Genomic DNA, 27,897 nt, shown 5'->3' with positions numbered 1-27,897 from the left:
CAGCCGCGGGTTTCTTTGTGCGTCTGTCAGCACTTGGGGTGACATTCCCTGCGCCGCGCGGGTGGCTGGCGATTTTCACTTTTTATTGCTGGAGGAGGTTATTCTATACAAGGAAAAAAGAAGAAAAGCCTTTGTAAATTTCACAGAGGTTTTTTAGAATATAGTGCCGAAAAGGCAATTTGTTTGGTTTTTGTTTTGTGATTGCTGAGTTTTTTAGCATTCAGGTGGATGCTCTTTCTTTAGTACAGATTTATGTTCTAAAGAGATACTTGATTTCTTTGACCATATCTGAGATCATAGCTTACAACTACTACCTATACACACCTGTGTTTGTAAGTACCTTTGTTTTCATTAAAAGCCTTCCAAAACAAAAATTAAAAAGGACAGAGGAAAATATGATAACCTAGCAGCTGAGCCATGTTTTCCTCTAATGTATGATCCAAATGTTTTTGACCAAACCTATAGGAATATAAATTGGTGTAGTGAATCTCAGTGCCCTGCACGCTCAGAACATGTAAAAGATATTCCAGAGACACAAACCCACTTGGTTGTGCATCTCATGATAAACCAAACTAAGCTAGATGACACCAAAATAAATTCCTTTTCTGTACTACAGTAATTACCTGTAGTGACTGCAAATTCTTCATTTCCTATGCACACAGACAGGTGCTTAGCTAGAAGCTGTATGTGATGCTTTGAAATTGAAAGAAGTAGTTTCTTGTCTGATTTTTTTTTTCTTTTTTGGTGATAGATATGCAGTCACTCTATGATATGTGAACAAATCTTTAAGAAATGAAATTAATGCTGCTTTGCTATTGCATATCCTGTAAAGGCTTTTAGTGACTTCACTGTTTCAAGTGGCTTTAAAATAAGAAGTTCAATACGTTTTTAAAGTTTTATTTCTATGGCGGTTTTCTTGCCTGGTCAAATTTATGCAGTGCAGCATGGTGATGAGGCAGTACTACAGGTAGGGGCTTAGCAGTTATTTTAATGGGAGGTTTCCTAAATCCACTCTGGAATGAGATGTGCTGTAGGGAAAGGAGCAGGTTCCCCACACTCAAAACCAGTCGCCCCTTCCCTGGTTTTCTTCAGTAATATCTCTAATATGTCCAGCCACTTTACTTCAAAATAAATATTCAGAGCTAAGGAGGGAGAGGGGGAGAAGGGAGGAAAAAATAGGCCTCCCAGTGAGCTATTGATTTGAAATTTCAAACATTTTATTGATACAAGAAAAACCCAGACATAAGGAAGCAGTTTGATATTGCACAATATTTGAAAAAAATGTGTGCATCTGTTTAGCACAATACACTGCATAATGACAGCAATCTTCCCTGTTTGTATCTATTCATCTGATTATACAGCATAACAATTCTTTTTGCTACACATTTATTTACTAAAGGATTTTTTTTAATGGATAATAAATTAGTAAATCAGATATCATGTGCTTGGGAAAATATGTTAGTTGACTCCCTACATGCAAGATAGTTGCAATTCATATTTTATGTGCCATTCAGCGATACTCACATACAGAGATGAAGTTATGTGCTTCCCTTGTGGCAAAGACAAAGGAAGTTTTAAATCACTATTTAGTACTCTTTCATCTAGGCACATGTTATTTTGAAACGCTTCAGTTTTTAACACCGCAGTGCAGCACTGATGTAATGAAGAGCTTTGACTTACTTGAAGTATAACCCAGTGGCCTTCTTTTGATGCCTTTTCCATAGCTATTTCTGCTGCAGCTTCCTGTCCTTGACCCAGCGATACATTGTGAAGTTCTCCTGAGTCAATGGTAAATTCAAACTTGTTCCCTAAACAGAACAATATACTGTACTACTTTGAGCCAAATAATGAAGTGTTCAAACAAGCATGTGTTCTACACATAGTGTGAAAATGGCATCACATCACATGAGTCACCAAAGGAAAAAAACAGCCCTCAAAAATATAGTTTCAATCAATCAGCTGAGCTGGGATATTGTGCTGCTTTCTGGCTGGGTATTCTGTATTAGCAGAATGCTTCTGTGTCTGAAAAGCATCCCAGAGTGAAATAATTTATTCCTGCTCATGGTTTCCCTACATATTGCCTATATGTTAGAAATTTAGCTAAAGAAAAAAATATAAATTAAGTTAATGTCTCACGGAAGGCAACATCGCATACAGGCAATGAAAGGGGCTTTACAGAAGTCCTTATTAGGACTGGCATTAGGAAGTAGTTGGGTCAGGGGAGAGTTTGCAAATTTTCAGTAGGGTAAAATCTGTTGCTCAAGTATACTTGTGCAAGGTTGATGACTTGTGCAAATACAGAAGAGCAGGCAGCTACCTCTGATTTCTGCAAGCAGCGAGTGTTCCCCCCCAGGCAGCTGCCTGAGCCGAGCACTGAAACTTTCCTCAGACACTGATTGCTTGAGGGGTAATGCCATCGGTGTGTTAACATGTGACAGCACTCAGCAGGCATGGAAAGGCCTGATGATTTCTCTGGTTGTGGCAGAATTTCTAGAAATTTCTGGTATTGCTAACTAAGTTGGAGAAAGTTCTTTTATTTCATGGTGTTATGTTTTCTCATTATTTTAGTAATAGTATCTAGTCCAGACTGATCTAATAGTTCAGAATTGCTGAGGGGACCAGTCCAGGAGATGAACGCTACTGGGGAACAGCACTGCCTTTGGAAGTTTTTGTGAACACTGGACACATTTAGTTCCAAGTTACATTTGGGCTAAGTTCCCATAAGTGAAGAATTACAGTTGACAGAACCTTGTGAAGAACAAGGTGTAAGACCTGTCTGTGGGGCATAATATTTTGTCGTGACTTCTGTTTGGTAGAGATCCAAATGCAACACACGTTAAGGTCACTCACAGTACAAAATCTGCCCTTCAGAGGGCTGAGACTGGTGATGCAAACTGACAGCACAAGTCATCCTGGACATTCTGCTGCCTCACATAAATAGTAGGTTGAGGAGAGAACTTCTCACTTTTCATGCCTTTAGAAATGTCTCCTTTCTGGACATTTCAAATACATTTCTTTTGCTTGTTCTATCCAGGAACCTTCAGTGTCTCTCTTCAAGTAATGTAATTTATTTAACATTGTCCTCAATTGAAAAAATAATATGTAGAGCCAGTACATTTGAGCAAAAGCATGTGGGTTTTTAAAAGCACTGTAACTGAAGTTTTTTTCTTTTAAAAATAAATATAATATACATTTAAAAATATGAAAATATAGGGTTGTTATTGTAGACACAAGGTATCCTGATTTCTTTTCATGGAGAGTTAAAGAGAAAGTCAAGTAAATGTTGAAACAGTGATCTAAGTTCAGAATGTTTAAAAAGTAGGAGTTTGTTTTTCAGTAACTAAAAGCTTTAGAACAGAACAGCTGTGAAATTAATAGAACTTATTTGTAATATTTATCAGTGTTTATTTTCTCAAAAGCTTTGGGGTTTATTTGTGGCCAGTTTCCTCATTTAAAACATTTAAAAATCTTTCAAAACTATGCAATACAGCCTTTGGATATCGTAAGCTTAAATGATACACATATAGAAACATTCCTTAGAGTATATGAATATGCTCACAGATGATGATTAAGTATGTCAATTTATAAGACCAGCTAAGCCTTCACCAAAGTATGGACAAAATTCTAAACATAAAGAAATTTTTTTGTGAAATTTCTGCCTTAACAAATTAATGTGGATTTTTGTGTGTAAGACTTTTAGTATGTCAGCAAGGCTAGAAACACTGAATTGTGCTGAGAAAGAGTATTAATACAACGTTCCAAGGTCAGTTGAACTTAGATTTCTCTAGAAGAGGAACAGTTTTTATTAAGAAATCGACACATCAAAATTATGTGGTGAAATGCTTAAAATTTTAGAAGCCTATAATAACCTAAATTTTCACTGTTGTAAAAAACAAGAGAGCTCCACACCATTATTTATTGTGTTGTACAGGGATGTGCTGGGTTCTGTTCCTTGGTATTTAATCCAGACGTGCATTCAGCTATGTATTAGTGGTGAGCACTGAGCCATTAGAGCAGCAAAAGATAGAACAGAAATAAACTGTTAGCTGCACTTGCCCCTTTGAAAAAGAACAGGAATTTTGAGAGGGGAGAGAAGGAGATTCCTTGGCCTCGGTGGAGTTTATTATTCTCTGGAAACAGGTAAACCAACCCTGGCTCAGGAAGATACTTTAGAATAGGAAATGTTTTGCCTTTGAAATGTACCAGATTACATGTCATTTCAAATAGTGTTCATGGCAAAGATACCCCTGGGACCACCTTACAAGAGCTTTATTTCTTGCCTGCAAATTAGTCAATTCAAAACACTTCTCCTCTCATCTCTGCCTTCAGCTCTTAATACCACACACGCCATTCGTAAAATAGCGGAGAAGAATGAAAAGAGCCTGGACACAATGGTACAATTAAAAAAATAAAACAAAAGACTGTAAAAGCAGGAACAAGATGGGTTTCAGCAGACAAGGGAAAAAAATGAAATTTTGGTGCATTTTTGGAGGCATTTCAATAAACCCCTTTTCTTCCGTTTCAGCAGGGGCTCATTGAAACAGCTCTGTTTTCCAAGTGCAGGCAGACAGCCAATAGCATCTAAATTATTTTTAAGAAAGCACTTATAGCACTAAGCACTCACTACTACTAAATCCATCTTAGAGGAGAAGGGTGGAGTAAGAAGAAAGGTCAACAAATGTATCAAGTTCTTTGTGTAATGCCTCACTGACATTTTCCAACTCCCTCAGCTGGCTTTTATTTTTTTATTTTTTTATTTTTCAGAATCCTGGTAAAATGCAGTAAAGGATTTAAGGTTATCGTCTGTCTCTCTCTAACTTCTGACATCTCTTTATAACAAGAAAGAGTCACAGCCAACTGTAACAGGAGGGCAACACAATGAATCCTGGTAAGACAGGGAAGGGGGGAGGTTCAACTTTGCTGCCCCTTTGCCCTATTTCTTCCTCACAGAACAGAAGTGCCATCTGTTACTAGTCCTAACATGCATACATTTGATTTCCATTCAGTAATAACTATCACAGGAAAAAGATTATCAAGTGATCTAAAGCACTATCAGCATTAGCAGATCTTCCCATCCAGTGTTTTGTTTGTACCTCCAAAGATCTATCAGATGAAATGGATATGGGCAAGTGTCTTAATTGCCTAGAATTATTTTGTTTTCTTGTAGAGGACCATATGGTCAAGGTGTGGATTATGACCAGGCTGAGGATATTTAGGTGCTTTGGTCAGAAAGAGATTTAGGAAAATCAAACAAGAGGACTGATGTTTATATTCTCCAATCCAAACTCACTACAGTCTTTATTACTTGATGTTGTAGTACACCATCATAATAATGGAAAATAAAATCATAGCATGTTGTGTGAGGGTAGACAGTATTAAAATATAATACTGTTTTAAAGCAATCTGTAAAACTGTTTGTTAGGCTTCAGTCAAACTTGTCACATTCACAAATAAAAATCCCAACACCACCAAGCACCTTCCAGCCCAGCAAATTCAGTTTAAGATTGGGCTGGTTTTGACTGGGGTAGATTTTCTGGGTTAATTTTCTTCATAGCAGCAGGTATGGGGCTGTGTTGTGGATTTGTGCTGGAAACAGTGTTGATAATTAAGAGATGTTTAAATTATTGCTCACACAGAGTCAAGACCTTTTCTGCTCCTCACACCCTTCCACCAGCGATGAGGCTGAAGGTGCACAAAAAGTTGAGAGGACAGCAGCTGGGGCAGCTGACCCTAAGTGACCAAAGGGATATTCCCTGCCATATGGCATCATGCTCTCTGTATGAAATAGAGATGGAAGTTGGCTGGGGACTGCAGCTCGAGGAACAACTGGGCATTGTTTTGGTGGTGGTGAGCAATTGTTTTTCACTGGCATCACTTTTTCTTGGGTATCATTTCTCTCTTTTTTGGTATTATTATGGATCCATCAGCTATGCCCAGCTTTGCCTGTTATCTTATTGTTGAAAGAAATGGGGTGCAGCAGCAGATCTCTGCAAAGGAAGGTTGCCTGCAGTGTGCTGTTTGCAAAGCAGGGTAATGATTAAACAATTGGTGCAGTGGGATTTCTGTGTCAGAGCCCTTCAGGTATTTTGCTGCTCTTTCCTCTTGCTGTCTATACCCGATTGTTTTAGCAGTCTCTCATTTCTTCAACTTCACATCTTTTCCACCTTTGCTCTTGCTGCCTGTGCACCTTGTTGCTTAAAACACTTCTTTGACCAGAAATTGGCTGCCCTGTCAGATGCTGGCTTTCTTCCCAAAGGCTGGGGAATGACCTCAAATGTGGGAGATGCATGGCTATTGCTGTTATAATGTAGAGAAACATGTAAAATGGTTCAAGAGGAAAAAGCCAAGAAAATTACTAGCAAGTAGCTTATGCTTTAGACTAGCATAATTTGCTCAAGTCAAATCTGAAGCTGATCTGTCTGGCAAACCTACTGATGCCTACATTGTCAAAATACATGAGACAACATTTCATTTCTCCAAATTTCCATTAATTTCATTGCCTTATTTTCTTTCTTTTCCTCCTACACAGGGATGACATTTTTGAAGTGTACTTTTAAGAGCTTAATTTGATCAAATGATCCAAGGGAACTCCCTATAGATATCCCTGATTTAATGCTAGATGTGCTCTAAAGGTTAGCATGCCTGACAATGGCAATTGGTTTAACCCCAGTTAATTTTTAAATAATTGAGTATGTTTTTTCTGAGCAGAACTGTATCTTGCTTACACAACTCAGTGAGAAAGGCAGGGCCCTGTCATGTGTGGTGGTGAGCATTCTGAGCATCCCAACCTCGACCAGAGCAGGTCTTTGTCACCTTGCTGAAGTCAGTCATTGCACATGTCCTCGTGCGAGATACTTGTGGCTGACTTCCAGATAACCTTGAGGATACTGGGCAAGAATTCACTGGCTGGCTGATTTATGTTTGAGTATAGTAGATATTCTGTGCTCTGAAAAGAAGTAAAGTCAGCATCTGAATTTCTTTGTCTTCCCTTTTTCTTCTCCATTTGGAATTTTATTTTCCAGCTCAGAACACATGCACTAGAAGCCAAAAAAATCTCTTTTATCTCTTTTAGGTTAATATTTTCATCCTAGTCCTGGTTCATATGCATGTAGGCTTTGGGCTCCTCTGCTCTGTACCCGTTTATCACCCTTTTCAAAGGGAAGAAGGAAACTCTTGCTACGGGTGCAGAACTTAGAAGAGATCTGTGCCGAATAAGAGCGAGAACGCAGCTGCACAAGACTCAGCATACTTCTCACAGACAAAATGCAGTGAAGGAAAAGATGACACTTTAAACTAAATGAGAGATCATTATACAACACTCTTTCCATTCAGCTCGTTCTAGGGGGAATATATACATGTGGCAGCAGCACTCAGGACATGAAGAGCTACTTTGAAAGTTGATGCGTTTCCCAGTGTTTGAGATGAAGATGGAAAGTAGAGAGTGAGAAAATTGGCTGTCCCTGCAGAGGTGCCCCCCAGCCACAATAATACTTGTGAAGCCGTCATACTTTTCTACCCTGAACAAGAAAGCAGCCTGGACTGGTTCAGAGCAAACGCAGTTTGTAGGAAGCATTTCAGACTGATGTTCTTCCCTGGTGAGGGAGTTTTCCAGGGGCCTGGCAGAGCCAGCTGGCAGCATGAACAGCTCAAGCTACAGCAAGGAGACCCAAGCAGAACTACACAAATTTGTCCATATTCCCTTGTGCTGTGCTGAATTGGGAAGGCATGCAAGGGAGACCTGAAAACCTTAAGGCAAAGGACTGCTCTGTGGGCTGTTTGGCCACACAAACAGAGGTACATACACAGAGTGGTAAATGGGAGCTCGTGCAGGGCTCGTGCTGTACTGGGAGAGCTAACTGGGCTGTGAAAGTAAGCTTTACCCTTTCAAACAGACCAAGGTAAATGACAGAGGGAGCATTACACAGGCAGTTGGGTTCTTTACACTCAGCCTCATGTTCTCAGAGTGTTTTGCTCACTGCACTGCCTTGTGAAATCAGCAGTAAAAGCCTGTGACCAGAGGGAAAGTGGTAAGCCAGTGGTAGCACTAGTGGTAGCACTGATTAAAACAGCAGCACGCAAACACACTGACCTCTTCCTGAGTGGTAACCTTCAGTGAGAGCTAATTCACTGGATTGATTTTATTCAGCTTGTCCATGAGAAAATAGAGCACAGCAGCATTGACTGCAACTGGCAAAAAGTGCTTGTGAGCTTCAGGATTCAGCTTCCAGGTTCTTGAAGATGTTGGTCATGTTATGATGTGCTATTACACTCTATGCCTTCTGTTTGGCAAAAATGTACTGGCAGAAGAATATAAATTAATCTAATTTTTTTTTGTTAGTCCAGTTAATGTTTTAAACAGTTTAATAGTCAAAATTACTTAATGAATATAGGAAGACCTCATTAAAAATAGAGTTAGACTTGCTACGCTAAAAATTCCCTCTTCTCTGGTGTTGCATTTACTCCCCCAGTTCTCCTTTGGGTCTTAATATTGGTATTCCTCAAAAGATATGCAGGAGTATTATGATGAATTATCACCAGGATTCGTGTGATACTCATGGGAGAAGTATGTCTTTCTTCTGAGCCTGGTATCTGTTCAGATTTAGTTTTATATGTTTTCTTAACACTATAATCTATGATTAAATGGCTGATTTGTGTCAAATATGTCTGCACTCTTCCCCACATCTGACTCTAGAATTGTAGGCAGTTCAGTTCACAATGAATAACTATTTGTTATTATCCTAAACTAAAGTTAAACTAAAACAAATCTAGTGAGGGGGGCCTCTTGACCGCTGGAGAATTGCTATCCCAGCTAAACCAAGTTAAAATCTTTCGAGGCCCAGAAAAAGCCAGGGCATTGCTGAGTCCCTACACTGTCACCTCGATACAAACCCTGTTGCTTTTTACCAGTAATGGCAAAATCACATTTATTGGGCTATAAAATCACTTTGAATAGTCTGTGAAATGCAGAGCAAGGATTTGCAAACCCTGCTATGACTGCAGAGTCATGACTGAACAGCAGATCTTGGAAACATTCACACTTTCCTAACTTCTCTTGAATTAGAGTAATTCAAAGTCTGATTGACTTGTAATTCTTCATTGCCAACAGGAGGCCAGCTAACAAAAAGTATTTGATTTTCATTGCCAATATAATTTTCCCAATCAGCAGGAATACTGTGATTATTAAACTGAGAGCTATAGTTTGTAGTGCTAAGTTAAAAATTCTTTTAGCTGCAGGAGACCATAGTGTAACCTGATAAAGGTATAGGCTAATTAAGAAACATGCTTGAACCTAAGATACATCAGACATTCAGACACACAGACAGGCACTAGTGGGCAGGTTTTACATGAGGTAGTTCACAACAATTTCTGAAGTTGGGTCTCTACACAAACACAACTAGATCTCATATCTATGATTTGAGATTGATTAGAAACAGAGTTAGAGATGTCATAGTCACACCTATTTAAATTTTGAGCTAAGTAATCATCTGAAGACTGGAAACTAATATCTTCACATCTCTACTAAATATTTCAGTGTTATTTGTCAGCATTCTTCTGAAAAGTCTCAATATTCCATTTTCTTTGGCAGACTGTGTTCTCAGATGCACACCTTTAATAACTGAAGCACTTGTTACACGTTTCCAAAATTATCTGATCAGCTTCCTACAAACAAGAACTTTTCCATCAATTTGATACATGACTGTGTATTTTACATATATGCAGTTTTTACCATGTACAAGTTTTAAGATTCTTTAAAGTACCTCCCATACAATTTTACATAAATGGTACATTTATTTTGAAAATGTGATTTTTCAGTGGTAAGAAAAAATAACTTATTGGTCCATCTTTTCTTTTATGTTTTAAAAGAACTCAGAGTTTCAGCTGTACTTGTAAATACATATATTTTTTAATGTTACAAGAGTAGATATTAATATCTAGATGATCACTAGATTACTCAATGTGATTAGTCTCCAGAAGAGGATATACAGACCTTGTCATCTGGAGATGAGGGAGTCACAGCTTTCCAGGGATCCTCTGCCAGTGTTTCACTACCCTCACGGTAAATGATTTTTCATTTACCATGGTAGATGATAAATGGTAAATCAAACCATTTATCCCTGGTCAGAATATCTCTTGGTCTGACTTCTGCAGTTTGTCTCTTTTCTGTCTGTGTGCACATCTAAGAAAGACCTGTCTCTGTCTTCTTTGTAGCCTCTTGTGAAGTATTTCCAGACAGCAGTAGATCCCCCTGCCCTCTTGGCCTTTTCAAGGCTGAAGAACCACAGTGCCCTCAGCCTCTCTTTCACAGGCTTCCTGCTCTAGCCTCCACTGGAGTAGGTTAATGTCTTTCTTGTACTGTAGGAGATGCAGTAATTAAATTTGAATTTTTCATTTATAACATCTGGTTTTTGTTCATACACTTACTGGTAGTGTAACACTCTTAACACCTTCTGTAAGCTATACCTTCATTTTGAGTTTTGTCCTGTTTGGTGTGGTTGGATGTGCTTCTACTTCACCTGTCAGTTTTGTTCTCTGAAGTCCAAATTTCTCCTTGCACTGCTAGTTCTTCAGTTACATCCCTTGCCACTAACTAGACAACCCATATTTCAGCATTTCAGCATATTATAGGCTGTCCAAGTGAAAGCACACCCCCCCCCGTCCATCTCCCCCATCACTTTATTTCTTTTTTTCTTCTCTTTTCTATTTGCGGAATTTTATTCTGCTTCCTGGATACCTCTGCAAGAAGCTGGAACCCAAGGGTCTGGTTCCTTCTAACACACTGCCCACAGACCAACAAAGTTCATGACAGAGAATACCTAAAGGAGAGGATCCAGGATTTTAAAATGATAGGAGTAGAAAAGCTCCTCTGAGTTTGACTCTGTAAAATTTCTGACAGCACTTGGCTCTGCTGTGTTGCTTTATGGGGTGCTTCTGGGTTTCACCTGCAAGTCACTGAGAACAGAGCATACTCAGGACTTAGCAGAAATTATTCTCCCTTTTGAAGGATCAAGCTCTTGAAGAACCCCCACTGTTAGAAATATGACCTCTTCAAGTACTTAAAATTATTTAATTAGCATTATAAACATTAGAAAGAACAAGATCATTCTAGCAAAGGTAATAGAGCTGTAATTGCAGGTGTTACAGAATTAAAAAAAAAAAGGGTGTTCCCAGTATTTGTTTTAAAGTGTTTTAAAAGGCTATATAAAGAAGGAAGCAAGCAAGCTGTCAGGTAGTGGGTTTTTTCCCCTCCATGTTTTTGTGAACCAAGATTAGAGGGAACACAAAACAAGCATCTTGCTATTAAATTTGCCCATGACAAATAGTGCAGCTGCATGTAGTGTGCAGGAACATCTGTAGAATCATGACACATGCAGAATTCCCCCACACTGAGAGCGTGACACTATACTGAAAACAATTCAGTTGTAGAAGCAATATAAATATATTTTATATAATCCTTCTCCACCTTCTCCTCCCCCTTGTCTTTTGAATCATGTTAACTACAGGATTCTGTCACTTCTTCCCAGCATCAGTAAAAAAGTATAAAAGTGACTAAGCATTTCAGAATTATGCTCTTCTTTCATTAGCAGCTAGGATGCAGACATTTCTTCTCTGAAGAAACAAAAAGAGAAAGAATAACCAGTGGCAGAAATGCACTAGAAAAACACCATAGCTTCCTCCAAATGGAACTTGACATGGTTTGAAGATGCAATTTAACTCTTGAGAAATCAAAGGGTGATTTTCTGTGTCAGCATCTCATATGGTTGCTCAGTTCAAAGTGAGTAGTCAGATTGCTGCCAGTCTTCACCCATGTAAGTGATGGCACAAAGTACTGTGACACATGATATCACAAAGTGCTGTGGAAAAATATGTCTAAAATCTACAGATTTCCAAAGTAAGGGGAATCTCCTTGCCTGGGATTTTGTGAGCTCCCACAGTTTATCGTCCAAATGTAGCGATGGTAGAACTTGGTCAATGACCCTTTAAGCTCCACATGGTCAAAAAGAAGGACTGCCTTTTTCAAAACCCTTGAAAGCTTTTCCCAAAAATAATTTAAACAAAATATTTACTTCCTTCTTCTAAATATTCTATTGTCTGCTCTCTGATATAGTTGTTCTGCAATCTTTATATTTTAGAAGTAAGAAATTTTATAATTGCAATGCAAACACTGATTTTTGTAATGTCTGAGGTTGTCTAAATTTAGACTATGTAATGATAATACCATGAGAAGGCAAACACATGCATGTTATGAACACCTGGATCATCATCAACTTGTTTCTTTGAAACACCTTACTTTCAGTCATTAGGACACCTCACAACTGATAACTATGTGAAGCTCCAAGATAATTTCCAAATTTTTTATGCAGACTGCAAAGCAAGCATGAAGCTACAAGAGCCAGCCGTCTTGGTCATAGTTTTCAACTCCTTGCCCATTAAATTCCTGCAACCCAACTGTCACCACATTTCTCTTCACAGAGAAAAGCAAGGCACAATTCTTCCCAAGAATATTTCTGACATTCACAGAATTCTCTGAACCTCAGAGAATTCACAATTCTCTGAGCCTCAGAGAAGGGAAGGACAATTCTTATCTCATTTGCTGTGCCTGTGTTTGTGCAAAAGTAAAATGCAACAGGGAGACTGTTTACCCAAAGTGATGGTGTTTTGTTTCCTTGCCCTATGAGGGCCAAGTGTGTGTGTGTGTGTCGGGACTGTCGGCTGACAGTCACAAGTGGAGTGCAGTTGTGTGCAGAGTTCAGTGCTTGACAGATTCAGTTTAGATGTAATGTAATATAATATAGAATAATATAGCATAATAAAGTAATTAATTAGCCTTCTGATATCCATGGAGTCAGATGCGTCATTTGTCTCCCCTCATTGGGGGCCCCCTGAATCCTATACCCAACTGCAAACACACCACCCTTATGACATACTCCCATAAGGATTTTATTGGTAGGATATATTTTTAGTTTACTTGCTGATACTCTTCAGTCAAGTTGTTTGAACTCTTGCTTCATGCATCACCTGAAAAAACCTTGTTTTCCTATTTCAGAGAAACATACTGTCCATAAATGAGGAGGATTTTAAAGCACCCTGTGACTGGAAATATATGCAAGTGTAACTGATATCCCCTGATGACATTTGCTTACTTGTAAGGGTATATTTATCTCTTAATTAAATTTGATATCATCCCCATTTAATAATACAATGACTTTGAACATCCATTTCCTGGTTTGTGTGTCCAGTGACTGCTTGCACAAGATACAGAGTCATGTGCATCAGCACAGAAGAAAGGAACAGCATACATCCTGCAGAGCGGGAAAATGCCTTCATTAACTTTTCAGTATCCACAGCTTTCTCACGGAGAGGTGCACATCCCATGGCCAGATGTAACTGCAGTCAGCTGTGGCCACTCCAAGCTGGAATGAGTGTCTGAGCATCCTGCTCACTAATCCTTCCACTGCAGTGCCTGTCTTCTGGCTGGTCTCTTGGGTGAGTGCTTCAACAGCTCCTTGTAATCCTGGGCTCCAGTTAATAATATAAACAGTGGCACAATTTTCAACAAGTTAGCAGCATAAGGAGTTGTGGAAAAATGTGCCAGGGAAAGCTTCGTTTATATGATATGTATAATGGAGCTCTAGAATACCCCTCTCACAGACTTTATTTTAAATAAATTGAAAAATTTTGTGGTAATTTAAAAAGTTTTATTTTATTTTCCTCATGATGGAGACACAGTGATTCTTGGAGGGAAAACACATACACATGGATATATTTACCATGGATAAATAAATTGAAAAATAAAGATTATGAAATAAATACAGTTGGTTTGGTTTAGACTCAGAGGAGCCAAATTCAGCATCAAAATGATTTAGTACTATAGCTGATCTAATTATTTTAGTTGTTTTTCTTTGCTTGTATTTTTGCTACTGTGTCTTGTTTACAGCTTCTCAGCCAGAAGAATATCCTGAAGCAAATATCTGTCAGAAGCCAAAAAAAGTATCCATAATTCATCCTAACGCACTGTCAACTTAATTTTAAAGTAATTTTTCTGCTTTATGAGTTCTGGCTGAAGTGGTAAGTTTTCAAATCCATAAATCAAACCATAGGAAATAATGGAAATACATACCTCTCTTTAAAATATTCTGTTTTCCTATTCCATTGTGAGCATAGTTTTTATTAATTAAAACTTCAGTCACTAGGAAGAGAAGAAAGAAAAAAATTATGGACTGTATTCTTTAAAACTGTACACATCTGAGCTGTGACTCCAGAACCATCTCTTGGGCTATAGAGAAGTTTTTCAAGGTTTATAATAGCAGAAATTAATTTAGATTGTGTATTCCTGTGAGCACTCTGAGGAGCACATGTGTGTGAGTTAGGCTGAGCCTGTTGAGGCCTGTAAAAGGCACTCTGTGCTGTGAGGTCTCCTGCACCTGCAGGTGCTGGTCTGGGCCCTGTGCAGGTGTGCAGACTCTCACAAAATGTCCTCATTTTCCAAGTGTTTCCAAACTGACCTCACACATCTCAAATAACAGTGAAGCTGATTCGAGTTCTTTAGCTGTAAGAGACACATCAGAGAGTGGGTGTGGAAGCCTTCTGTGGAGAATCAGTGAAAATCTGGTGAGGCCTGTGAAACCTCGAGTACAGGAACAGCAGCCTGGCAGCAAGTGTGAGCATGGCCTTGTTTGTGCTCTTCTGCACACTGGGGAAAAATCGTGCAGAATTCCTTGTCCCAGGACTCAGTTCATCATCACAGAGGGAGTGGAGCCCCAGTGTGTATTCCAGCTCAGAGCTGCCACCAGCAGCTACTGAATAGCACCACGTTCTGAATCTCAACACACCATGAAAATCCTCCTTTAATCAAATGCTCCCGGGGGAGCAAGAAATTCAAGATGCACTTCCAGCCTGGGCTGGTGCACACCACTAGGTCAGTACTTGGCATTAAGAGCTTCCTGCTTGTCGGTGCAGTGGAGGGGGGGTTCAAGGGACACTCTAGCAAGCAAAACCAACAGGCAGCACATGAGGTAACCTGAGGGCAGCAAGAAAGAAGAGGCAAAGGTACAGGACTGAGTAGGGCACTGTGGTGGCTGGATTAGAAAGCATTTTGCTTCTCAGCTTGAGCTGTTTAATTAAGGAATTTCACAGTAATTTTGACTAAGCTTAACGAGTAACAAATTCAGTGCTCTGGCTCACTAAATTCTTTCTTGCAGTCTAAATAAGCTGCAGATCTTGGAGCTGGAGGAATTCAATGCCTTAACAGCACTTTCTCTCCAGCCTGCACTGTAGGTAAGTGCTGTCCTGTGGCAACCTTTTTGGGGTCAAGTGATTTAGAGAGCTTAGACAAGGCTGGGGTTCAGGATCCCTATATTCAGATACAATCCTGAGTAGCAGAGGCTGTGAGGAAATATTTTCTGACATTTACTAGAGGGGCAGGGGAGGGAAGGGAGCACTCAGCTCTAGGAGAGATAGTAGGTACAGCTAAACTAGAAGGAGGGGAAGGACTCAAGAATATAATGAGGAGGTGGGGGAAATGACACTGGAATAAAAGGGTGAGTATATGAGATACACACTCATCCTGGCCTTCCTCTGTTCAAAGCACTCCCTTCAAGGGTGGGTATAAGACTTGAATAGAGGGGATGGATGTCAAAATATTTCCATAAGGAATATAGTGCAATAAATCAGAGAAAAAGGGCAGAATGGAGGCAAGGAGCAAACGGTGGGAGAATTATTTTAGTTCTAAGTGAATGATTATGTCTCCTGAGTGATTACACATCAGGATGGTGGTGTGTTGGGGAAGATTGTTCAGCTAGATAGGAAGGAGTGCTCAAATTGCAGTCATTGAACTGTAGTTCATGCAAGGGTGCAAATAAGATAAGAAAAATAGACAAGTAAAAATCCAGCTGGAGTCAACGTGTTTTGGGCACTGCAATCCTTGTGAGTTAATGTAACTATCATACAGGTGCAGGAAGAGTTTTCAGAAGAAGCTACTTTGAATACTTGTAGAACATAATCAGAGAGAGACCTGATGAAGAAAATAAGACTATTAAAAATACTCTGAAAATAACTTGCAAGTACTGGGTTAAGTACAAGATGAATAATTTCTTCCAAGTTTCTGCCAGAACAGGACCACCAGCAAGAAATACCTGCAGTATGACAGACAGCTATAGAGTCATCCCAGTACAGGGCTGGTGAAAAACAAGAGATACAATGCCAGTATATGGTATCCCATTCAATATACTGTGATGAATGGAAAGCAGGAAAGGGCTTGAGCAGAGTTGTTATGGTTACTGGGGCATTAACACCTTGGGCAATATCAGGCATTCAGAAGAAAGAGAGTTGCCATGTTTCCTTCATAGCTCTGCATCAGTTTTACTCTCACTAGCACTGGTCCCTTTTTTATTCAAATAAATAATTTATATATTGAAACAGCTGTGACTCTTACCCAGTTTTTCCCCAGTGCTGAGGTTTGATCTTATGGCAATGATGACTGTAAATGTAAGACCAAGGACTTTTTATGTGGCCATATTTTTGCCAGGCACTGCTGCCACTTTTCTATTTAGCAATTGTTGTAGCACTTAGTGACTGGATCGAGGCCCTTTGTTCCTGTGATAGGGATCTGGAATAATAAAGGCTAAATTTTAAATTTCTACTTACAGAAGTTGGTATGTCTTAGAATTAATTCACTTTTCTTTTTGGCAAAAAGCAGTGTCATTGGGGAAAACTTATTTATCCTCACTTCACCCAAAATTCAAGAGATAAAAAAAGATGGGGATTCCTGCACTGAATCCAACAGTCCTTCTTTGGCCTCCAGTAGGTTATTGGGAACTTAGTAGTGGGGAAGTTCTGAACTCATCTTTGCTCTATGTGGAGCAAAGTCAGCAAGTACAATGTGAACCATTGCCAGTTATTCTTTCAGATGTTTCAAGTTACAGCTATATTGCTTTATTTATGCTTGTATTTTATCTCCAGGTGTTTTATGAGAACATGGAGCTGCATATCACAGTACATTTTTTCCATGGGTTAAGGGAAACTGTTCTAACACTCCCAGCTTCTGCTGCCCAGGTACCTTCTGCTGAAGCAATCCTTTGTTACCACGGAGGGTCAGTCACACAGTGCTGGTCAGATTATGCACTGCCTGTTATGTCCAAAAGTATATGGGAATATAGCAAGGAAAAGACAATAACAAAGCTTCAGTGGTTTGCTGTCCCTAACAGTCAGTGCATTAGCTTGGAAGAAACTGCAAAAAGCCCGAGTTATTTTCTTCAGCAGTCCAGAATTCAGGGAGACCCAGAGCACAGGGACAGTAGCTGCCACTGCACGCCATTCCCTCCTTCCCCAGACTGGCTTTCGGGCCAAAGTTAATGATTCATAAGATTCTGCACTGATTTCACTGTGAGCTTCCACATTTGCATACGTAAAAGCTTCTGCAGCTTCTGTAGGGAGATTCTTAGTGAAATTGCAGCACAAAACATTGATATTATGTAATTATGGTAGTTCATCTTAACTTAAATGAAATTGTTACTTTAAACTTGCTCTAAGTGGCTCACAATGTAATTTTTGTATGACACACCTACAAAACAAATGAGTTAATCACAATATGTGTCATTTTTAATTTTTCTCTTTCATTTTTCTTTCAGTCATTCTCTCTTTGTAATTAGCATGAAGACTACCCTTCAGTCAAAACTAGCCACCTGGAAAGTTTCAGCTTGTAATATGCAGCTTTTTTTGTGAATTATGAATGTGCAAAAAAGAGACCTTTCTCCTCACACCCACTTCCTTGCATAATTCAAATATGAATGAATGAATTTTATTCAGGCTTGCCAAAAAAATTATATTTCAGCTGATAACAAGCATGAAAAATTTCAGATGAAAGGGATTTTTTTTTTTAAGAATATTCTGAGCATGGGAGAACAGCAGGTTAAGACAGAAGTCTCAGTGCAGCCTTAACTATAACAATTGCTATCAAGCAAATACCATATCCAAGCACTAAATCTTGCTTTGTGCTGCCCTAGTGCACAGTAGCAGGGACAGAGTAGAATAATAAAAGCTGGTAAGCTGGTCCCCTTATGCAAACAGCAGGGCACAGCACTTGAGAGAGTACAAGGAGAAGGTGTTCTGCCTACTGTTCTGGCTTGCTAACCATGTTCCCAAGGTCTGTGGGTTAGTTGTCTCCTCTAGCTCCAGTCAGATAGCAAAAGATACTTCAAACACTAGCAAAGGGAATGTGCTGGTCCTTTCCAGAAGAACATTTTACTAATCCTTTGCCTCCAAATGTACTGTTCTATTAAATAAAGTATTTGAAGGAATTTGTATAAGCAGCATCATGGTTTAATGGGTCAAAAAGGGAATGGAATCAGTGCTAGGCATTTTTGTGATTACCCCTGTATTTTAAAAATATATATCTGTGAAGAAGGTATTATCTGTGCAAAGAAGAATGAGATTTGGGCTCATGCCAGTACCACTTTGAAAAAAAAACTATCACAGTGAAGAAATGTTACCATCTGGAGCATTTCTGCATCATATTTTGTCTTGTTCCTAATAATGCCTTGGTGATAAGTCCAGGTCTCCTTTTCTACTCAGAAAACAGGATTAAAACTCCCATTCATTTACTATGTGTTTGTTAAAAAAAATGCCCATTACAGTGGCTAAGCAGCAGTGAATACTAAAGTATTACCTTGCAGATTCACAGATCCACATTGTTAGAGGATCAACAGACAGGATTTGCAAATGGCAAGCCTGGACATAAAAACTTCCTCCAGTCTGACGTGAGTTGACTGTTGCAAGTTGAGCTTGGCAGCAAGTGACCAAAATTGAGTTGTCAGCATTCTCTTGTACAGTGGAAGAAGTTGTTGCTTTCTCGTGCAGATGCAAGAGTTTCTGTGGGAAAACAGAACATAATCATGGTTCTGAATGTCTCTGTGGATTGGTAATGTCTCTAATACATAGATCACTTGTGCAAATTCAGTCCCAGCTGGATGGGAAATTATTGAAAATGGTTGTTGTTTGATTGATATAAAATGAGTTGTCAGCTTGATTCAATGCCTTCAGGGCAGATGTCCACAGCATAATTGGCACCTGTCAGAAGCAAAGAATTCCTTGGTACAGAGTAACAGCTACTCATGCAACCACCCCAGAACAGTCTTTGCATGCCAGGGCTCAGAGAAGAAGGCAGAAAAAAAATTACTTCTGGGCAGGGTCTTTTATGCCATAAAGTCAATAAGAGATTTGATGTGACACTTGATGCAAGCTTTTCCCTGGGATCCTGGCTAGACACCATCAGCTTTTCTGCTGTTTGGTCAACACTTTCCCTAAGAATTAGAAGAAAACTCACATATTTGGTTGCTTGCTATTATTGTCATGGTGAAGGTGGGTTTTTAAAGACCAGTTAATAAATAAATGTTTACATGTTTGCTTATTATAAAAAATGCTCTGAATAATTTTATTTTTATATTTCTTGAGAAATTCTCCTCACAACAATTCAACTAGAGAAATAAGAGAGTGTCCTCTCAGCAAAAAATAAGGCAAAGGAACAGCCAGGACTGACAGTACAGCAGTGTCAGTATTACACTGTTATTAATAGTAAACAGTGACCTATTGTTTACCACAGAGTAGATAAAAATGGATTTTTTCCTGTAAGTCACTAAATAGCTGTCATATGGTTATTACTGCCTTTGACCAAGTGTGGTACAGCTCGAGGAATGAATTCTATTTCCCATCACCAATCTGTCGAGCTGGCCACCTTCTTCATGGGGCTGGTGCTTTGGGAGGTACTAGCTGAAGGACTTTCCATTAAAACTCATTTTACTGTCTTCATCTAGCGCATGGCTCAACTTTCCTTCTCTCCTTTCATCTCTGTTTCCTCCTTTAGATTATTTTTCATTATGCCTCCCCCCCAGCATACCCACACTTTGCCTTTCATCTCTCTATGTATGCTATTCCAGCACTTGTCAGGCCCAGCAGGAGGCACATGGGAGAACCAAACAATATGATATGTTAGGTGGAAGAAAATATTAGAACAATCATTTATTGTCACACTTTAAAGAGGTCTGCTATGTTATTTATTTTATTATTCTGTATTAGGTACATGGTTTAGTTTTACAGGCATTATTAATCACTAAAATACATTACACTTTCAGCCAGGACGTTAACATTTTAAATGCATTCATCTTGCTTCTTTAAACAGAAACAATGGGTCTTCTGCACTGCCCTCCCTCCCCTTTAGTCAATAAATCCTTTCTATTGATTCAGGAAATAACTCTTAAACCCTGTTTTATATTTTAAGTTCTACTAGCTACACTCAGACATATAATTTTGCTCAATAACAAATGGATCTTCTATTTTTGCTGTTTACTATGTGTTTGGTTATCAAACTCAGCTTGAAAGTATTGGGTAGAAGAGGACAAAAACTGTAATGGCAGTGAGCCACCCTGTGAGATTTCCTAAATGAATGTTGCAATAAAGTATCTGTAAAAAGTGTATGTGTGTGTGTGTATATAAAAAGCAGTCTCACCAGTAGATGAATGATAAATGAAAAAATCCATCAGTGATATGGATTCCCTTGAGCCAGCCTGGATCAACAGACAATATGGGTTTTTGATAATTCATGGCTTTGCCATTATTTATTCTCTCCTGAAATACCCACTGCAAATCTCAGAAAGATAATTAGAGAATTATCATATTGCTTAACTAAGTAGTGCAAATTATATTAGATTCTACGTATCCCAATCCTGGACAGAATCATTAGTGTTGTTTAATTGTTACAAATATAGTCATCACATTTTAATAAATTGCCTTCATTGTCAATATCCACAATTGACTACTTCCCTTAGCTGGTGGATAGGTTAGTTACCAGGTAATCTTACAGTTAAGATATACCCCAATGAAGCAAAAATGTAAGAAAATGCAAAGGTCAAAACCATGTTTCTATTATGAAAAAAATGAATGATAATGACATAATTTTTTCAGCTCATCAGGTTCTTTGCTAAGTGCCTCTGTTATTGCCAGATCAGTAGTGTATAACAAAGAAGTGCTTTCTGTAGGCTGCTTCATTAGCCTGCCCTGTAGGACCTCACCTCAGACCTTTCACTAATCTGTTGGCCAGCTCAATAGCCTTGTTAGTTCTATTCACTTCTTCCTGGCAGCGGATTTTCTCAGCTGTAGCTCTCTCAAAAGCAGTGGTTAAGGCAGCCAGGATTGTGTCTAGTTCCTTCAAATAAAAACAGTAACAAACAACTTCGGACATTGTAAGAACACATAAAAATATTTCTGCTATCCCATTTTATATTGCTGAAAGTTAAATTACACAGTGCAAGAAAGCTGTAAACATTTAACTGCACTCAGAATTTTGTTTAGGTTGCGGTCCAAAGGTGGATTCAGGAAAACCTGGGGAAAAGTGGGCCCATCTTCTGATTTCCCCAAATTGTTCAGAACAGCCTTCAAAATGAAATAACAAATTTGATCTTATATCAGTAAAAAAGGAATATCCCCTTCTCCCCAAGGATTCTGAAATTAATCTAAATATATTTATTACTGCTCATATCTTCTACAGCAGATCTCAAACTTGAAAAGACAGCTGTTTGCAACTAAAGAAGGGTTTAAAGATGATAGACAAAATACTTGAAAATGCACAAGTCAGTGCCCTTTGCTGCCTTTTTCAGTTCGATTATGCTTCCCAGTGCACACACTGTTTCTGAAAACAGCCTGAAATCCCCAGCCACCTTAGATTTGGGAGCAAGCAGCTCAGTGTCTGGTACATCAAAACATTTGAGCACACAAACAGTCCCACTAGGTCAAAGCCTTGGTTATTCCCAGAGGGTGGAGTGGAAGATAATTCAGCATGGATGGCTGAACATGGAGACAAGGCAAGAACGACGTGCGACTCCAGAGAGTCACAGGCAGAGCACCCAAATGACTCTGAGTGCAGAGGATGAGCTGGCTGGGAGCTGATAGATGAGAGTCAGAAGGGTGCTGTAGGGCCCCAGCAGAGCGAGGCACTCCAGCACTGGTGTCACTGGGTGCCCGTGAACAGAGCCAGTGGCTGGCGCTGGGGCCATCTGGGCAGCCAGGGAAATGATTTTCTCTCCAGCAGCAAATTTGTATTCCCTTCAGCCTGGCAAATACGTGTCCATGCAGCTCTACTGAATTCCATTGTATTCCCCAGGGAAAGCCAGAGCTGAGCACGGCTCCTGGCAGAGGGCTGTACTTTATCCCAGCTCTGCTGCTGACAAGCTCTGTGCACCTTGGGGGAGGCCAAGGGGCCCCCAGGAATCTCCCTAGAGAAATGCTGAATGGGTGCCTCAAGTCCTCCTGCCTTGAGGACACCATGAGGTGGAACCTGAGTGTATAACAGGACATTAAAGGGAGCTGTGTGGTGGGACAGATGTGTTTTATTGGGAAAGCTTGGAGAAATGTAGAGTAAATTACAGCACAAGCATTTCCAAAAAGGGGCCCAAAGATGCCCTTTAAAGAAGGGCCCAGCAGTTTTGCAGCAGCCACGCAGCCCAGAGGGGCTCAGGAGTGGGCAGATGGGGACAGGTTACCCCTGCTGCTGCATGAGGGGAGCACGGGCAGAACCTGTGCTAGAAATGAGTCCTGCTGGCCCGGCCACGCTGACTGAACCCTGCCTCTCCTTCCTGCACAGGGAAGACCCAGGCACCGACTCAAAACTCACCATGCATGAAGAAAAGCACCTGCTGTGGGTCCAAGGCACATCATGAGGCTGCAGAGGCTGGGGATGTGATCCCATCATTTACCTGAAACTTTAAAATGTTGGTGAGTGATGAATTATACTGACAAATACCTTTGCCAGTATTACAATGAATCATGTGGGAAAATACCTCTGACAGAGGAAGATACTACCAGTAATTGAATTTTACAGGCTTCTAAAATGACCAAAAAAGAGTCTTTTTCTGATACATCTAGTTGTCCTGACTCTAAAGTTCATGTCTTTGAGCCAATCAGGATTCCAGCTTTCCTCAAGATTTCTGTCTTCCACTGCAATGCACTCCTACAAATCTTGTTGCTTGATATGTAAATACATTGCCTGAACAGAAATTAAGGCTGTCAGATGGATAGCAATAGGTCTGTCTTCAGGTGAGATCAAGGACCAGCACTTAGGCACTGAAGCTAAGGGAATGCAGAGAGAAAAAACGTGGAAAAGCTACCTGCTGTTCTGAGCATGGATGCTGCAATGCTCATGATGAGGAGCAGAACTTGCTTGAAGATTTTTTAGAGGTCGTTCAGGAATTAGGAAGGATTTTTTACTGCAGTTTTGGCTCTACTGAGCCAGGCTGAAACACATTGTGTGCTTCTCTGCCCTCAGACCATTTAGTGTTTGGCAAACCTTCCTCCAAAAGAAAAAAATTGAATGGAAGTATTGGAAGCAAAAATTTAAGTCAAAGATAGAGACATAAAAGAACACATTTGTGTGTATATATATATGTGTCTGTGTGTGAATATGTATATATATGTTTATGGTGGAACGACAGAAGAACAATTCCAGTTCATGAAGGTCAAACCCAGAACTTGTGAAAGGTGCCAGAGGCAGAGAAAGTGCTGGCAGGAGCCATATGGAGAACTGGAAGTTGCCAACTCCTCCATGTATTTTTTTAAAGATTTTCTCATATGAAACACTGTGTGTGCCAGGAAAAGTATGTAGCAGCTTACTGTTGGGTACCACGTCTTGCCTCTCATCCGTTTCTACCTCATTTGCAAAACCCCTTCTCAGTACCTTGACTCAGCTGGCAAGATGTCTGTGATGTGGAACTGATTTGGGCAAGGACAGAGAGGCCAAGCTGCAGGTGAACAGGGGAGCTGCACAGAATGACTTCCCATTCAAATGGAAGCCCAGAACAATCAGGCCCTTAATGTGTTACAATTCATTTGACTATGCACATTTTTGACTTTCTGTAAATAATGTGCTAAATGGATAAAAGAATATACCATTTTTCCTTCTTTCCTCTGAGTTACTGATAACAAGACAAGTTCCTTCCCTTACAGTTTGTGCATATAAATGTGATTAATGTTAAAAAAAAAGTGCCAAAATCTCTTTATCTTTCTCTCTCTTTTTTTTTTTTTTTTTAAGCATTGCCCTTTTCAAAACAAGGGGAAATTCAGTATAGTTTCAGTGCCACAGTGATCAAACAGTGTCACATCACTATGGCAATTGCTGCCCAGGCCAGGAATACAGATCAGCTTTAATTGTGCAACGCCTTATTGCTGGTGCATGTCAATCAGAACCTATGAATTGAGAAAAATTTGCTCTGTTCATTCTGTTAAATGATGTATCCAATTAAACCTGTTAGAATTCATGATCTTCAGTCAAGGTTAAATGAAAGTAGTTACTCCTGTCAGCTAGGTGATTAAATGCTGCCTACATCAGGCACATTTATGTGCAAAATTAAAATTTTGGTATAAAGCATGAATCTTTATGCATGCCAGTTAATTATCTTGCGGCTCCTCCATTTATTAAATGCCCACTGCATTTCTTCTTAATCATCAGCTTCCTTTCAAAACTTATTTCAGACACTACATTATACCAAATTTCAATGTTTAAAATGAAACGCTTTCTCCATGAAAACTTCCTCTTTTCAAGGGTTTGGCCGTTGCTATGTTACTAAAGATGGCCATTAACAGTTTTCGAGTCATTATGCGGAAGGTCTGCTCGTGTTGTTTTGCTCGATTCCGAGGCAGCGTTACAGGAGTCCCTCGAGTTGCTGCCGTGGGGCAGTTCCTGCCGCCCAGAAGGGTCTGAGCTCTGCTGCACAGCGGCCGGCTTCAGCGCTGCCCCGGCCCTGCCGCCTGCGCCAGCGGGCCCAGCGCAGCGCACTGAGGGGCAGCGGGGGCCAGAAAGGGGCACCGGGGGGCAGGGACAGCGCTGGGGCACCGAGGGGCACAGAGAGACACCGAGGGGCAGGGGCAGCGCTGGGGCACCGAGGGGCACAGAGAGACACCGAGGGGCAGGGGCAGCGCGGTCCCGGCCCGCCCAGGCCCCGCGGCCTCCGGGCGGGCCCCAGCGCCGAGCGCTCAGCGGGTTGGCCCCTTCCCCTGGCAGCCCCCAGAGCTGCCTCACAATTCCCTTTGGCTTGGCACTCTGATGCGTCCTGTTTGCCCCAGGCAGCTCCCGTATTGCAATATCATATTTTAATTAGAAGAAAAAATTATGTGTTGCATGCTTGAATTAAATTAAATTGCATATTTATATTTATAAGACACAGTATTGGCAGGGTTTAAATGCTATATGAATTGAAGAACCAGAATACAGGTGTATTATAGTGATTTGTAGCTGAAACATTTGCTAGAAATGCACACAAAGCAGAGCAGTACCAAATGCTAATTTAATACCCTAAGACAACACTGTGCTCTTGCAAGCACAATTTCCCATATTCCATGTTAGCATTTATCCCCTTTCATTATGAAAAGGTATTAAGAACCTTTGTTACAAACAAGCAACATAAAAAATATGTCATACCACTTCACAACTACTAATGAATAATATCATTTAAAACAGACTGGGAAATAAACTAGTATAACACATTCTACTCTACTAGTACTATAAATATTCGCAAGGTTGTTATTAAAGATAAATGCACACAGTAATTTTCTACTTGTAGGTTTTACAGGTATAATTTTGAATCATACAATATTTTTTTAAAACACATCACAAGGATGGAAACCAACAAAAAGACTGACTGGCAGCAATTCCTTGTGATCAATAGCTGACGTCTCCATCTATCTTTGAGGGCCCACATAAATTATATCGTGGCAGTATGAACCTTCAAGAGGAGCGATGTGATTAACTTGTTCAGGGTCACAATGGGGAGCGTCTGAGCACAAGGATTTGGTACCTGTGGCATTGCTGCTCTGCGGCCACATTTGCAGGATACATGCTGCAGGTGCCAGCAGCTGCCCTGAGGGGCTGCCAGGGCAGGAGGGCTGTGGACAGGCCGGCCTCAGCCCCATATTCCTGAGGGACAGCTCATCTTGTCTCCACTGAGATCTGAAGCTGAGAACTCTTTCACAGCAGCTGAGGTAGGAATGTCACACACAGATCCCTGCCCAGCCTGAGCCTTCCTGGGGAACCCTGGTGCAGCCTGCCCTTCCCAGACCTCAACAGCCTCCACTCCAGGCCTTGGAAAGCAGACAAAAAAAACCCTCCTCTGCTGCTCCCCTAGAGCTACAAATAATGGACTTCTCTTTCCTGGCAGCTGCAGAGAAAAGTACAGATATTTTTTCCTGTTTTGTTCAGCAAATACAAGCTGTAAGTGAAAGCCCAGTATCTTTAGATACCTCAACAAAAAAGGAAGAAAGGGAATCCACACTTAAAGAGAAGAATTCCTCAGGGGCTCTGACAGGAGATGGCGATGTGCCAGGGCAGGTAGCTGGAGAATAAGCCTCTTTGCAGGATTCTGGGATGTCTATTGCTGAACTGCTTCAACTCAGTTGAACTATCTAGAACTCAAATTTAATTCTTCTTCTTCTTACTCTACATGTTCTTACTTTCACCCCAGTCCTCCAAAACCAGATATCATAAGCTGTAAACCCCAGGCCCAATGTGCCTTAATGTTACCCCATGAAACAATACTGGCAGGACAATTTATTTCTGCTCAAAACAATTTCCCTGTCCTAAAATTGTGATTGTTAGGTTAGCATCCCATTGAGATGAGAAGAGGAAAGAGCTGCACTTTCAGGTTGTGCCTAAAATTTTAAGGAAGGCAAGCTGCACTGATTTATCTTTGGCCTACTGTTTTATATCCATAAGAACAAAAAACTTCTCTTTAGTGGCAGATTAAATTGTGCAGAAATGGACTGACACTGAGAAGGCAAACACTGCAGTCTGCTTAAACAGGCTGAGTCGCACATCAAAGGCTGCTTGGCCACAAAAATATAAGTGTGTACACACACACACTTGATTTGATTTCATAAGTGACTGTATATTTAAAAGACATATAAAAATCTAAAAAAAAAGGCATGGAATTGTATATTTTTAATAGATAGATTTGCAAAGAATTTGTGATTTAGAGTATATTCATTTTCAGGAAACTTGTTTAGAAAGTAATTAAATGTATTGTATCCATTAATTCTCTCTCTTTTTTTTGTTTTGCATTGTGCTACAGGAACAAAACAAAAAACTATGGAATGGAAGGATTTTTTTAAACTGAATATTATAAATGAATAGAGCAAGAGATGTTAATGTTTGTCATTTTCCTTATCTGTACACATGAATATGTTATATGCTCATTTCCATTGCAAATGGAACAACGGAATGATCATTGCAAACTGAAATATACTGTACATTTCATTTCTTCATTTCTTTGAAAATACCACTGACAAAAATAATCAATTGCTAGTATTCTTGTTCTAAAGCTCTGCATCTCAATGAAAATTGAAGGAATTAATGGTGTCCATCTGGAATAAAGCATGCAGTGTGTTCTGGAGGGTCATTATTATTCACTGCTGAAACAAAGTCAGCCTATGGAGCCCTGAACCATGACTGGGCAATTGTGCAAGGCACTGTACAAACATGCAGTCATCCTGTTTCTTGCACACCTCTCCTGCACCTTGTTCACAATTAATGAAACAAAAAGATGTATCATAGCTACATCAGTGAGGAAATACTAAAGAAGGAAAATAACCTTTTGAGGTAAAAGACAAGCTTGTCACAAGAATAAACCTGAAAAAATGTTGTGGTTAAAGTCACAATTAAGAGGATTCCATCCATCTGAGCAGTGAGGTTCTGGAGTAGTGTTCCTGTAGGAGCCATGGGGCACAAGAAACCTTCCAAAGGTTAAGGAAAAAAAAAACCCAAAACAACTCTCTTTGAGGTTTTTAGTTTTCCACTACTTTGTGCTTATTTTACAAAGTGCAGTAATGTCTCCTTCTCATTTGGTCCTAGAGATTAAAAAAATA

At 39.9% G+C, this 27,897-nt stretch overlaps 2 long non-coding RNA genes across 14 annotated transcripts in view; one reads left to right on the top strand and one right to left on the bottom strand.

The window, feature by feature from the left end:
- The first annotated feature begins 23 nt into the window (after positions 1 to 23).
- LOC135308861 (uncharacterized) lies at positions 24 to 18,805 on the top strand. Of its 13 annotated transcripts, none has more exons than XR_010369237.1 (8): positions 24 to 332; positions 1,725 to 1,789; positions 4,765 to 4,888; positions 5,637 to 5,847; positions 7,073 to 7,794; positions 13,046 to 15,276; positions 16,960 to 17,052; positions 18,672 to 18,805. It is a non-coding gene; the product is annotated as an uncharacterized LOC135308861 (long non-coding RNA). The 13 variants fall into 13 exon arrangements; XR_010369239.1 differs by lacking the exon at positions 18,672 to 18,805 and having other exon boundaries at positions 13,046 to 13,485; positions 15,201 to 15,276; positions 16,960 to 18,671; XR_010369236.1 differs by lacking the exon at positions 18,672 to 18,805 and having other exon boundaries at positions 13,046 to 14,067; positions 15,201 to 15,276; positions 16,960 to 18,671.
- LOC135308863 (uncharacterized) overlaps positions 9,588 to 27,897 on the bottom strand; it is a 34,202-nt gene continuing 15,892 nt past the window's right edge. Inside the window, exons 9-11 of the long non-coding RNA XR_010369254.1 lie at positions 18,665 to 18,867; positions 14,120 to 16,606; positions 9,588 to 13,970 (exon numbers count right to left, since the gene is read on the bottom strand). This is a non-coding gene — a long non-coding RNA (uncharacterized LOC135308863). The remainder of the gene's footprint in view (positions 13,971 to 14,119; positions 16,607 to 18,664; positions 18,868 to 27,897) is intronic.

This window comes from Passer domesticus, chromosome 10 (assembly GCF_036417665.1).
Source record: "Passer domesticus isolate bPasDom1 chromosome 10, bPasDom1.hap1, whole genome shotgun sequence".
Taxonomy (NCBI): Eukaryota; Metazoa; Chordata; class Aves; order Passeriformes; family Passeridae; genus Passer; species Passer domesticus.
Note: the sequence above shows the minus strand (reverse complement) of the source record. Positions and strands in the feature narration are given on the sequence as shown.